At 52.5% G+C, this 13,812-nt stretch overlaps 1 long non-coding RNA gene across 10 annotated transcripts in view; it reads left to right on the top strand.

Moving 5' to 3' along the window:
* The first annotated feature begins 498 nt into the window (after positions 1-498).
* LOC129523742 (uncharacterized) overlaps positions 499-13,812 on the top strand; it is a 45,319-nt gene continuing 32,005 nt past the window's right edge. For 4 of the 10 annotated variants that reach the window (XR_010134568.1, XR_010134569.1, XR_010134562.1 and 1 more), the window contains exons 1-7: positions 499-1,029; positions 1,123-1,355; positions 2,131-2,321; positions 4,388-4,445; positions 4,567-5,950; positions 6,049-8,612; positions 10,845-10,902. This is a non-coding gene — a long non-coding RNA (uncharacterized lncRNA). Of the gene's footprint in view, positions 1,030-1,122; positions 1,356-2,130; positions 2,326-4,387; positions 4,446-4,566; positions 5,951-6,048; positions 8,613-10,844; positions 10,903-13,812 lie in introns of all 10 variants that reach the window. The other 6 variants (XR_010134564.1, XR_010134561.1, XR_010134560.1 and 3 more) reach the window with 6 other exon arrangements.

Raw genomic sequence — 13,812 nt, 5'->3', positions numbered from 1 at the left:
GGGTCAGGGCCAGGGCCCAGGTTTAGGGTTGTTTTAGGGTCAGGGCCAGGGCCCAGGGTTAGGGTTGTTTTAGGGTCAGGGCCAGGGCCCAGGGTTAGGGTTGTTTTAGGGTCATGGCCAGGGCCCAGGGTTAGGGTTGTTTTAGGGTCATGGCCAGGGCCCAGGGTTAGGGTTGTTTTAGGATCAGGGCCAAGTCCCAGATTTAGGGTTGTTTTAGGGAAAGGGCCAGGGCCCAGGGTTAGGATTGTTTTAGGTTCAGGGCCAGGGCCCAGGTTTAGGCTTGTTTCAGGGTCAGGTCCGGGGCCCAGGGTTAGGGTTGTTTTAGGGTCAGGTCCGGGGCCCAGTGTTAGGGTTGTTTTAGGTTCAGTGCCGGGGCCCAGTTTTAGGGTTGTTTAAGGTCAGGGCCGGGACCCTGGTTTGGGGTTTTAGGCTCAGGGCTAGGGCCCAGTGTTAGGTTATTAGTGTCAGGGCCCAGTGTTAGGGTTTTAGGGTCAGGGCCCAGGGTTGGGGTTTTAGGGTCAGGGCGCAGGTTTAGGGTGATTTCCAGGAAGTGACCTCACAATGACTCAAGCTACCACTTACTGTTGATTGTGACGAAATGCCAGCTGATGCATATGCCTTGGGAGCTAATTCGTTGCTGCCCTTGACTACTATGAAGACTGGTGTGGGAAGGGTCGCTTTGGATGCACTTGAGCAGGGGTCCCCAACCCCTGAGCCATGGAGCCGTAAGGAGCCACACAGCAGGTGAGTGGTGTCGAGTGAGGGAGTGAGGGAAGCTTCGTCTGTATTTACAGCCACTCCCCTTTGCTCACATTCCCGCCTGAGCTCCACCTTCTCAGATGAGCAGCAGCATTAGATTCTCATAGGAGAACGCACCCTGTTGTGAACCGTGCATGTGAGGGATCTAGGTTGCGCTGTGCTTATGAGAATCTAATACCTATTGATCTGTCACTTTCTCCCATCACGCTCAGGTGGGACCATCCAGTTTCAGGAAAACAAGCTTAACACGCCCACTGATTCTACATTATGGTGAGTTCTGTAATTATTTTATTATATATTCCAGTGTAATAATGGAAATGAAGTGCCTAATCAACGTAAATGTGCTTAAATCTTTTGGCCCAGCTCCTACCTCCCGGCAGCCTCGCCAGGCCCAGAACTCTCTCCAGTCAGCCTCTACAGACCAAGCTCATGACTCACAATGGCCTATTTAGGCCCATACCCTACCTCACGGCAGTCTCCGCAGATGAGCCTACTGCCTCACAACAGCCTCCACAGGCACAGCTCCATCGTTACAATGGCCTCTTTAGACCCAGCTCCTGCCGCCCAGCCTTCTCTCCAGGCCCTGAACTTTCTCCGTAAGTTGAGTTAGCTGGGACTGTAGGTATACATGATGATACTTGGCTAATTTTTAAATTGTTTTGCAGACATGGGGTCTCACTTTGTTGGCCAGGCTGCTGTCAAACTAATGGCCTCAAGTGACCCTTCCACCCCTGCCTCCCATCCTCGAGGTATGTGCCACCACAAGGAGCACTTGTTCAATTTTCTAAAGAAAAAATTTCTAAAGTAAGGCTGTGGGATGATGGCAGGAAGATAAAAGAAAAACAGAAGAATAAGTTAAAATGACTTATTCACACATATTCTTTTGACAGCAAGAAGAACTTTTAGTATATACATTCCTTACAAACAAACAAACGGCAGATAAACAATGTTGTATAGGAACTTCAACACACACTGTACAATATTCCCACTTTGCTGACATAAGTTATGGAAATTTCGTGGTTTCCTTGAGTGTCGCTACCAGTATTTTGCTGCTCTGATGATTTTTATCAACTTCCTCATCTGTTAACTTCTCTCCAAAGTATGTCATGTCATGACATACTGCCGCTGCACGAACACAGTCAGTGTCTTCCTATTAAACATGTAGAATACTTTCCTAATTTCTCTTTTTATTCTCTGTCTTTGTGTTCTGCATTTTCCTTACTTTTATTGTCAGAAACTCCAGAAAGTCAATCGTACTAATTTATCACGATTTGCTTCATTAATTTATACTTTGCTTATATGGAATTTTGCCCAACAGACCTCATTACAATTTCTAACCTGTTTTATTTTGTTTTCTTTTTTCTGAGACAGGGTCTCCCTCTGTTGTCCGAGGCTGGAGGGTAGTAGTGCTATCGCAGCTGACTGCAGCCTCAACCTTCCAGGCTGAAGCGATCCTCCCATCTCAACCTCCCACGTGGCTGAGACTACAGGTGCTTGCCACTATGCCCAACTAATATTTGGTATTTTCGTATACGTGGATTCCAGAGGAGTGACAGCGAAACGTGAGTAAGCATGGATTTTGGTATATGCAGAGATGGGGGGCTGTAACTAATTCTGTATACTGAGGGACGGCAACTGTTTATGTTTTTACAATTACGCTGTAAGATACATACTGTTGCATAGCCTTGAAAATAATAATTTTTAATGGAGTGGAAGAATAATAATAATATTTCTAAAAGTAGCAGCTGGCCAGGTGTGGTGGCTCACACTGGTAATCGCAACACTTTGGGAGGCTGAGGCAGGAGGATGGCTTGAGGCCAAGAGTTTGCGATAGGCCTTGGAAACAAAGGGGGAGTCACCATCCCTACAGAAAAATACATGAATTAGCCTAGTGTGGTGGCACGTTCCTGTAGTCCCAGCTACTTGGGAGGCTGAGGTGGGAGGATCACTCAAGCCCAGGGAGGCTGAGACTGCAGTGAGTCATGATCAGGCCTCTGCACTCCAGCCTGGGTGACAGAGTGAGACCCTGTCTCAAAACAACAAAAAAGTAGCAGCTAACATCAACTGACCTTTTATACCAGGTGCCTATTGATACCATAGTTTAATTTCTTAGAACTGTTTCTTATTTCACTTACCAACTCTGTCTTCAGTTACTCCCAGATTTTTACTGTGTGTGTACAGATGACCTTTTGTTTAGATTGAATTGTCTCCCCAGAAGTAAGATTACTGTGAGTCATGGTGAATGGACATTCTCATTACCCTTGATGTAAATTGACAGGGTTTTGGGTGCCTCCCAGCTATACTCTTAGCACTTTGGGAGGCTAAGAGAGGAGGATTGCTTGAGGCCAAGAGTTGGAGGAGGCAGTATGGCAGTATGGTGAGACCCTGTCTCCATTATTTTAAAAAATTGACAAGCTTTACCCGGGAAGGCTTATACACAATGTAAACACCCCTCATAGTATAAGAAAGTGCCCATTTCACTGCACCTTTGCCAGCACAGGGTATTATAATTTAGTAAGTCATTTTTTGTTTGATTATTTTAAATAGATAAAAGACCTCATATTACTTTACTTGTCACATTTCAACAGCTTTCCTTAGCTTATTAGCTCTACCTCTTTTCTGTCTGTAAATGGTTGTTGTTGTTTTGTTCTTTGAGACAGGGTCTTGCTCTGTCACCAGGCTGGACTGTAGTGGCATAATCATGCCTCGCTGCAGCCTTGACCTCCCAGGCTCAAACTTCAGCATTCCGAGTAGCTGGGACTACAAGTGTGCACCACCACTCCCAGCTAACTGTTTTCTTCTTTTGGATAGAGACAGGTTCTCACTGTGCTGTCCAGACCGGTCTCTAGCTCCTGGCCTTAAGCAATCCTCCTGCATTAGCTTCTCAAATTGCTGGAATTTCAGGCATGAGCCACCATGCCTGGCCTGGGCTAGTCCTGTATTCTCTAGAGTTCTCTTTACTTTGTGCTAGCCTGTCTCTCATTATGCTGTTCACCTGTTATAATGAATAATTCTCCGTATTAAATTTTACCACTTTCAACTTTTGAGTGGTTTATGCTTCCTGATTGGACTCTGACTAATATGTTAGGAAGGGTCCCAGGAGATAAACCCACACAGATGGGATTTGTGCATAGGTTTGGTTTCCCAGGGGGCAGTGCTGAGCTCTTTGCCAGTGGGAAATGGGATGCTGGTGATTTCCAGGAAGTGACCTCACAGTGACTCAAGCTACCACTTACTGTTGATTGTGACGAAATGCCAGCTGAGGCACATGCCTTGGGAGCTAAGTGGTTGCTGCCCTTGACCACTATGAAGACTGGTGTGGGAAGGGTCGCTTTGGATGCACTTGAGCAGGGGTCCCCAACCCCTGAGCCATGGAGCCGTAGGGAGCCACACAGCAGGAGGTGAGTGGTGTCGAGTGAGGGAGTGAGGGAAGCTTCGTCTGTATTTACAGCCACTCCCCTTTGCTCACATTCCCGCTTGAGCTCCACCTTCTCAGATGAGCAGCAGCATTAGATTCTCATAGGAGAATGCACCCTGTTGTGAACCATGCATGTGAGGGATCTAGGTTGCGCTGTGCTTATGAGTATCTAATACCTATTGATCTGTCACTTTCTCCCATCACGCTCAGGTGGGACCATCCAGTTTCAGGAAAACAAGCTTAACACGCCCACTGATTCTACATTATGGTGAGTTGTATAATCATTTTATTATATATTGGATATATAATACGTATATATATTTATATGTATGTAATAATGGAAATAAAGTGCCTAATAAATGTAAATCTGCTTAAATCTTTTTAAGCAGATTCTTCAGGCCCAGCATCTGCCTCACTGTGGACCCCCCAAGCCAAGCTCCCAACCTTTCAGCAGCTTCTACACACCCAGCTCCCGCCTGCCAGTGGCCTCTTCAGGCCCATGGGGCTCATTCCTCACAACAGCCTTTCCAGTCCCAGTTTTTCCCTTCTGGCGGCCTCTCCGGGCTGAGAACCTCCTCAAGTCGGCCTCTCCAGACTCACTTGCACCCTCCAGGCGTCCTCTCCGGGCCAAGCTCCTCTTCCTGGCTGCGTCTCCAGGCCCGACTCCTGCCTCTCAACAACCTCTTTGGACTCAGTGCCTACCCATCTCCTGGCGTCCTTGGTCGGCCCACAGCTTCCTCAAGCCAAGCTCCCCAGGCCCAGGTCAGGCCTCACGGTGCCCCCTCCACGATGAGCTCCTGCCCTCCAATGGCACCTGCAGGACCCAAATGGTCTCCGGTCGGTGGGCTCCTCCATGCCAAGCTTGGGCCTCCCGGTGACCTCTGCAGGCCCAAGTTGTCCTGAAGTCGGCATCTCCCAGCCATGCCTCCCAGCAAGTAAGCAAGCTCTTTTGGCTCAACTCCTGCCCAGCTCCCAACCGCCTTTGTAGGTCCCGAACTTTCTCCAGCCAAGTTCTTTGGGCCTCATTCCTGCCGCCCGGTGGCCTGTACGGGCCCAGCAATGGTTGGAGAACGGCCTCTGCAGGTCCCGCTCTTGCCTCCCAGGGGCCTCTCCAGGCCCAGCTCTTGCCCCCACGGCGGCCACCTGGGGCCAAGTCCCTGCCTGCCTCCCAGCAGCCCGCATGCGGCCCAGCTCCTCCCTCACGGTGGCCTGTTGATGCCCATGCCTCTGGTACCCTGCCCAGAGGCATGAGCCCCTGCCACACACTGGCTCCTCCCACGCTGAGAGAGGTCAGCGTGAGCCCTTGCCTCACACCGGCCCCTCCCATCCTGAGAGAGGTCAGCGTGAGCCCCTTGCCTGACCCTGGCTCCTCCCACGCTGAGAGAGGTCAGCGTGAGCCCTTGCCTCACACCGGCCCCTCCCATGCTGAGAGAGGTTGGCGTGAGCCCTTGCCTCACACCGGCCCCTCCCACGGTGAGAGAGGTCAGCGTCAGCCCCTTGCCTCACACCGGCCCCTCCCACGGTGAGAGAGGTCGGCGTGAGCCCTTGCCTCACACCGGCCCCTCCCACGGTGAGAGAGGTCAGCGTCAGCCCCTTGCCTCACACCGGCCCCTCCCACGCTGAGAGAGGTCGCCGTGAGCCCTTGACTCACACCGGCCCCTCCCACGCTGAGAGAGGTCAACATGAGCTCCTTGCCTCACACCGGCCCCTCCCACGCTGAGAGAGGTCGGCGTGAGCCCTTGCCTCACGCCGGCCCCTCCCACGCTGAGAGAGGTCAACATGAGCCCCTTGCCTCATACCGGCCCCTCCCACGCTGAGAGATTTCAACATGAGCCCCTTGCCTCACACCGGCCCCTCCCACGCTGAGAGAGGTCAACATGAGCCCCTTGCCTCACACCGGCCCCTCCCACGCTGAGAGAGGTCAGCGTGAGCCCTTGCCTCACACCGGCCCCTCCCACGCTGAGAGAGGTCGGCATGAGCCCCTTGCCTCACACAGGCCCCTCTCACTCTGACAGAGGTCAGCCTGAGCCCTTGTCTCACACCGGCCCCTCCCACGCTGAGAGGTCAGCGTGAGCCCTTGCCTCACACCGGCCCCTCCCACGCTGAGAGAGGTCAGCGTGAGCCCCTTGCCTCACCCCGGCCCCTCCCACGCTGAGAGAGGTCGGCGTGAGCCCTTGCCTCACACCGGCCCCTCCCACGCTGAGAGAGGTCAGCGTGAGCCCCTTGCCTCACCCCGGCCCCTCCCATGCTGAGAGAGGTCGGCGTGAGCCCTTGCCTCACACCGGCCCCTCCCATGCTGAGAGAGGTCGGCGTGAGCCCCTTGCCTCACACCGGCCCCTCCCACGCTGAGAGAGGTCGGCGTGAGCCCTTGCCTCACACCGGCCCCTCCCACGGTGAGAGAGGTCAGCGTCAGCCCCTTGCCTCACACCGGCCCCTCCCACGCTGAGAGAGGTCGGCGTGAGCCCTTGCCTCACACCGGCCCCTCCCACGGTGAGAGAGGTCAGCGTGAGCCCCTGCCTCAACAGGCCACCGTGAGGGAGGAGCAGGGTCGCACGCGGGCTGCTGTGAGGCAGGCAGCGACTTGGGCCTGGGAGGTCGTGGTGGGGTGAGAGCTGGGCTTGGAGACTCCCCTGGGAGGCAACAGCGGGGCCTACAGACTCTGTTCTCCAGCCGGAGCTGGGACTGTTCAGGTACTGGGAGGTGGGATGTGGGTCTGAAGAGCTTGGTTGCAGAAACTTCGGGGTCTACAAACGCAGGCGGGAGCTGAGCCAAAAAAGCTTGTTTGCTGGGAGGCGGGAGATGCAGCCAGGAGAAACAGCTGTGCCTGCAGAGGCCGCCATGCGGGAGGCGGAGGCCGGGCCTCCTCAAATCGGCCTCTCCAGACCCACTTGCAGCCTCCCGGCATCCTCTCCGGGCCCAGCTCTTCCTCCCGGCTGCATCTCCAGGCCTGAGTCTGGCCTCCCTACAACGTCTTTGGACTCAGCTCCTGCCCAGCTCCCAGCAGGCCCAAGTTGTCGTCAAGTCAGCCTGGAATTGGGCCCGGAAGAGCAGCAAGTCGGCCTCCCCGGGCCCAGCTCCGTCCTCTCGGCGGCCTCTCCAGATGCAAAACTTCCTCGAGTCAGCCTCTCCAGGCCCAGCTCCTCCTGCCTCCCAGTGGCCTCTTTCAGCCCAGACCAGCTCATGGCTCTTGGCGGCCTTCCCAGGCCCCGCTTTTGACTTTTGGTGGCCTCTTCAGGCCCAGAACTTGACCTCCAGTGGGCCTTTGCAGGCCCGGCCTCCTGCCTCTCGAAGGCCTGCACGGGCCCGGACTCACAGCGGACTCACAGCGGACTCTCCATGCCCAGCTAGCTCTCGCCTCATTGCGGCCTCCCGAGTCCAAAGCTCCTGCCTCTCGGCCGCTTCGGCAGGCCCAGCTCCCGCCTGCCAGTGGCCTCTTTAGGCCCAGCTCGTTCCTCACAACGGCCTTCCCAGGCCCCGTTTTTCCCTTCTGGCAGCCTCTTGGCCTCTAATTTGTTTATCTTTTGTGTATAAATCCCAAAATATTGAATTTTGGAATATTTCCACCATTATGTAAATATTTTGGTAGGTGATTTATTTGGGGTGAGTTTCTGCACCAAGCCTGAATTTTTTATTTTATTTTCCTTATTATTTGGTGTTAAACAGGTTTAATGACGGTCATGGCAACTGTTTGGCACAATGAAAAATATCACCCATGATCAATGTGTTCTGTTCTGGGGAAGGGGGCAAAGGCAGGGTGAATCACTTTCTTAAAAAGTATAGCTCAAGTTGGGAGTGCAGAGGGAATGGGGATAAAACCCTCCCGCTGCCTGTGTCGAAGTGCAGGAGCCCCCACCCCCATACTCACCTGAGTCCAGCCCCTCTGGGGAAAGAAGGGGTGCATGAACTCCCCCTAGTCCACAGGCACCTCCCTGTGGCCCAAGGCCCTCTTCACACTCCATCTTGTAGCCCCAACAGGAGCTATTTTCCGAAAAGTGAAAAGCTCTGAAGGTCCCACAATTCATGGTATGTACACCTCCCTCACCAGGGGCTGCAAAGTGGCCTGGAGCTCCATACTGAGTAGAAGTCTTTGGGCCAGAGTCAGCATCTGGCTGACGGTCCGGATATCCTGGTTGGAGTGACCCTGGTGTGCCCTGCCAGGGCCTGGTGCCGCTTGCTGAAGATCATGACCGCCACTCATGGGCCACCGATGTGGTCCTTGTCCCATTTGTTGGGGCTGCGTCCATCCTTCTCAGAAGATGAGTCCTGTTCCTTGCGCAGGGCACTGAGGGACTGGGCCTGACATCATCTGAGTGGTAGAGGCAACTGGGTGTCAGGAGACATGATGGAGAGGAAAGCATCATCATGGTCATTCTCTGTCTCACTGTCAAGCAGGGACTCCCCTGAGGGGCCCAGGGCTCCTCCTCCATGGTGGGAGGTGAGCTTTTAACAGGTTCCACCACCCCCAAAGTGTGTGGGGTTGCGGGCCCTGGGCTTTCAGGGCAGGTGGCTCCAGGGGGCCGCCCAGGGTCAACACTCCCTGTGCCACCTGGTGGATGCTCATGAGCAACAGCTGCCAACTTGGCAGGTTGTTTTCTCTGGTTGGAGGCCACTGAGTAACTGGCAGGTTGCTGGGCCTCGTGTGGCTGCAGGGAGGGGTCAGGAAGGGGATGGAGTACCAGGGGAACACGGCCACAGAGTGACCTTCCACATTCCTCCACACGAACATGCTGACGCCACGGGAGGCCTCACTGAATGCAGGCCTGGGGGCCGAGTACTTGGTCCGGGCAGGGAGTTCCTGGCAGGGGCTCACACCTCACCCCCTCCTCAGCCCAGGTGGCTTGGGCCCAGAGAAGTGGGGGTTGGAGAGGAGCAGAAGACCAGGCCTCAAGTTTTGTTTTTTTTGTTTGTTTTTTTGTTTTTGAAATGTAGTTTGACTCTTGTCACCCAGGCTGGAGTGCAGTGGCACGATCTCAGTGGCCTTCATACCTGGCTAATTTTTTGTATTTTTACTGGGGATGGGGTTTTGCCATGTTGGCCAGGCTGGTCTTGACCTCCCGACCTCAGGTGATCCACCCACCTCAGCCTCCCAAAATGGGATTACGGGCATGAGCCACTGCTCCCAACTTCATTCATTTTTACTTGAAAAACTCCGTTAAGCATTTTTTTAAGGTAGACCTAGTGGTCCTGAATGCCCTCAGCTTTGTTTGTCGAGGAAGCACGTTATTTCTTTTTTCTTTCTGAAGGACAGCTTTGTCAGACATAGTATTAGTTGCTGGCACTTTTTTTCTTTCAGCACTTTGAATGTATTATTCGATTCTGTCCTGACCTGCAAAGTTTCTTTAACTTTTGACTATTTGATTATATTGTGACTTGGTGAGTATCTATTTGGTTTGAACCTCTTCAGGAATCTTTAAGCTTTATGGATTTAGATGTCTAAATCTTTCCCATGATTTAGGCAGTCTTCAGCCATTCTTTAAATAAGCTTTCTTCTCCTTTCTCTACTTTCCTTTTCAAACTCCCATAACCTGACAATGGGTTGCCTAATGGTGTCTTGTTGGCTTCCTTTTCTCTGTCTTTTTTTCTTTTTTTTTTTTTTGAGACAGAGTCATGCTCTGTCACCCAGGCTGGAGTGCAATGTGTGGTCTAGGCTCACTAGGGTTAGGGTTAGGGTTTTAGGGTAAGGGTGAAGGGTTAGGGTTTTAGGGTCAGGGCCCAGGGTTAGGGTTTTAGGGTCAGGGCCCAGGGCCCAGCGTTAGGGTTTTAGTGTCAGGGCCCAGGACCCAGGGTTAGGGCTTTAGGGCCAGGGCCCGGGGCCCAGGGTTAGGGATTTAGGGTCAGGGCCCGGGGCCCAGGGTTACGGCTTTAGGGTCAGGGCCTGGGGCCAAGGGTTAGGGCTTTAGGGACAGGGCCCGGGGCCCAGGGTTGGGGCTTCAAGGCCAGGGCCCGGGGCCCAGGGTTAGGGCTTCAGGGTCAGGGCCCGAGGCCCAGGGTTAGGGCTTCAGGGTCAGGGCCCGGGGCCCAGTGTTAGGGCTTCAGGGTCAGGGCCTGGGGCCCAGGGTTAGGGCTTCAGGGTCAGGGCCGGGGCCCAGGGTTTGGGCTTCAGGGTCAGGGCCCGGGGCCCAGGGTTTGGGCTTCAGGGTCAGGGCCCGGGGCCCAGGGTTAGGGCTTCAGGGTCAGGGCCCGGGGCCCAGGGTTAGGGTTTTAGGGTCAGGGCCCGGGGCCCAGGGTTAGGGTGATTTCCAGGAAGTGACCTCACAACGACTCAAGCTACCACTTACTGTTGATTGTGATGAAATGCCAGCTGAGGCACACGCCTTGGGAGCTAAGGGGTTGCTGCACTTGACCACTATGAAGACTGGTGTGGGAAGGGTCGCTTTGGATGCACTTGAGCAGGGGTCCCCAACCCCTGAGCCATGGAGCCGTAAGGAGCCACACAGCAGGAGAGTGGTGTCGAGTGAGGGAGTGAGGGAAGCTTCGTCTGTATTTACAGCCACTCCCCTTTGCTCACATTCCCGCCTGAGCTCCACCTTCTCAGATGAGCAGCAGCATTAGATTCTCATAGGAGAACGCACCTTGTTGTGAGCCGTGCATGTGAGGGATCTAGGTTGCACTGTTCTTATGAGAATCTAATACCTATTGATCTGTCACTTTCTCCCATCACGCTCAGGTGGGACCATCCAGTTTCAGGAAAACAAGCTTAACACGCCCACTGAATCTACATTATGGTGAGTTCTATAATTATTTTATTATATATTCCAGTGTAATAATGGAAATGAAGTGCCTAATCAACGTAAATGTGCTTAAATCTTTTGGCCCAGCTCCTACCTCCTGGCAGCCTCGCCAGGCCCAGAACTCTCTCCAGTCAGCCTCTACAGACCAAGCTCATGACTCACAATGGCCTATTTAGGCCCATACCCTACCTCACGGCAGTCTCCGCAGATGAGCCTACTGCCTCACAACAGCCTCCACAGGCACAGCTCCATCTTTACAATGGCCTCTTTAGACCCAGCTCCTGCCTCCCAGCCTTCTCTCCAGGCCCTGAACTTTCTCCGTAAGTTGAGGTAGCTGGGACTGTAGGTATACATGATGATACTTGGCTAATTTTTAAATTGTTTTGCAGACATGGGGTCTCACTTTGTTGGCCAGGCTGGTGTCAAACTAATGGCCTCAAGTGACCCTTCCACCCCTGCCTCCCATCCTCGAGGTATGTGCCACCACAAGGAGCACTTGTTCAATTTTCTAAAGAAAAAATTTCTAAAGTAAGGCTGTGGGATGATGGCAGGAAGATAAAAGAAAAACAGAAGAATAAGTTAAAATGACTTATTCACACATATTCTTTTGACAGCAAGAAGAACTGTTAGTATATACATTCCTTACAAACAAACAAACGGCAGATAAACAATGTTGTATAGGAACTTCAACACACACTGTACAATATTCCCACTTTGCTGACATAAGTTATGGAAATTTCGTGGTTTCCTTGAGTGTCGCTACTAGTATTTTGCTCCTCTGACGATTTTTATCAACTTCCTCATCTGTTAACTTCTCTCCAAAGTATGTCATGTCACGACATACTGCCGCTGCATGAACACGGCCAGTGTCTTCCTATTAAACATGTAGAATGCTTTCCTAATTTCTCTTTTTACTCTCTGTCTTTGTGTTCTGCATTTTCCTTACTTTTATTGTCAGAAACTCCAGAAAGTCAATCGTACTAATTTATCACGATTTGCTTTATTAATTTATACTATGCTTATATGGAATTTTGCCCAACAGACCTCATTACAATTTGGGCCAGGGCCCAGGGTTAGGGTTGTTTTAGGGTCAGGGACCAAGATTAGGGTTGTTTTGGGGTGAGGGCCCAGGGTTGGGTTTGTTTTAGGGTCAGGGCCAGGGCCCAGGGTTAGGCTTGTTTTAGGGTCAGGGCCAGGGCCCAGGGTTAGGCTTGTTTTAGGGTCAGGGCCACGGCCTAGGGTTAGGGTTGTTTTAGGGTCAGGGTCAGGGCCCAGGGTTAGGTTTTTAGGCACTGGTCCAGGGTCCAGGGTTAGGGTTTTAGGCTCAGGGCCAGGGCCCAGGTTTAGGGTTGTTTTAGGGTCGGGGCCAGGGCCCAGGGTTAGGGTTGTTTTAGGGTCATGGCCAGGTCCCAGGATTAGGGTTGTTTTAGGGTCAGGGCCAGGGCCCAGGTTTAGGGTTCTTTTAGGGTCAGGGCCCAGGGTTAGGGTTTTAGGGTCAGGGCCAGGGCCCAGGGTTAGGGTTTTAGGGTCAGGGCCAGGGCCCAGGGTTAGGGTTTTTGGGTCAGGGCCTGGGCCCAGGGTTAGGTTTTTAGGGTCAGGGCCCAGGGTTAGGGTTTTAGGGTCAGGGCCCAGGGTTAGGGTGATTTCCAGGAAGTGACCTCACAGTGACTCAAGCTACCACTTACTGTTGATTGTGATGAAATGCCAGCTGAGGCACATGCCTTGGGAGCTAAGTGGTTGCTGCCCTTGACTACTATGAAGACTGGTGTGGGAAGGGTCGCTTTGGATGCACTTGAGCAGCGGTCCCCAACCCCTGAGCCATGGAGCCGTAAGGAGCCACACAGCAGGTGTGTGGTGTCGAGTGAGGGAGTGAGGGAAGCTTCGTCTGTATTTACAGCCACTCCCCTTTGCTCACATTCCCGCCTGAGCTCCACCTTCTCAGATGAGCAGCAGCATTAGATTCTCATAGGAGAACACACCCTGTTGTGAACCGTGCATGTGAGGGATCTAGGTTGCGCTGTGCTTATGAGAATCTAATACCTATTGATCTGTCACTTTCTCCCATCACGCTCAGGTGGGACCATCCAGTTTCAGGAAAACAAGCTTAACACACCCACTGATTCTACATTATGGTGAGTTCTATAATTATTTTATTATATATTCCAGTGTAATAATGGAAATGAAGTGCCTAATCAACGTAAATGTGCTTAAATCTTTTGGCCCAGCTCCTACCTCCCGGCAGCCTCGCCAGGCCCAGAACTCTCTCCAGTCAGCCTCTACAGACCAAGCTCATGACTCACAATGGCCTATTGAGGCCCATACCCTACCTCACGGCAGTCTCCGCAGATGAGCCTACTGCCTCACAACAGCCTCCACAGGCACAGCTCCATCGTTACAATGGCCTCTTTAGACCCAGCTCCTGCCTCCCAGCCTTCTCTCCAGGCCCTGAACTTTCTCCGTAAGTTGAGGTAGCTGGGACTGTAGGTATACATGATGATACTTGGCTAATTTTTAAATTGTTTTGCAGACATGGGGTCTCACTTTGTTGGCCAGGCTGCTGTCAAACTAATGGCCTCAAGTGACCCTTCCACCCCTGCCTCCCATCCTCGAGGTATGTGCCACCACAAGGGGCACTTGTTCAATTTTCTAAAGAAAAAATTTCTAAAGTAAGGCTGTGGGATGATGGCAGGAAGATAAAAGAAAAACAGAAGAATAAGTTAAAATGACTTATTCACACATATTCTTTTGACAGCAAGAAGAACTTTTAGTATATACATTCCTTACAAACAAACAAACGGCAGATAAACAATGTTGTATAGGAACTTCAACACACACTGTACAATATTCCCACTTTGCTGACATAAGTTATGGAAATTTCGTGGTTTCCTTGAGTGTCGCTACCAG

Source organism: Gorilla gorilla, chromosome 6 (genome assembly GCF_029281585.2).
Source record: "Gorilla gorilla gorilla isolate KB3781 chromosome 6, NHGRI_mGorGor1-v2.1_pri, whole genome shotgun sequence".
Classification (NCBI taxonomy): domain Eukaryota; kingdom Metazoa; phylum Chordata; class Mammalia; order Primates; family Hominidae; genus Gorilla; species Gorilla gorilla.
This window is presented reverse-complemented; position numbering and strand designations above follow the sequence as displayed.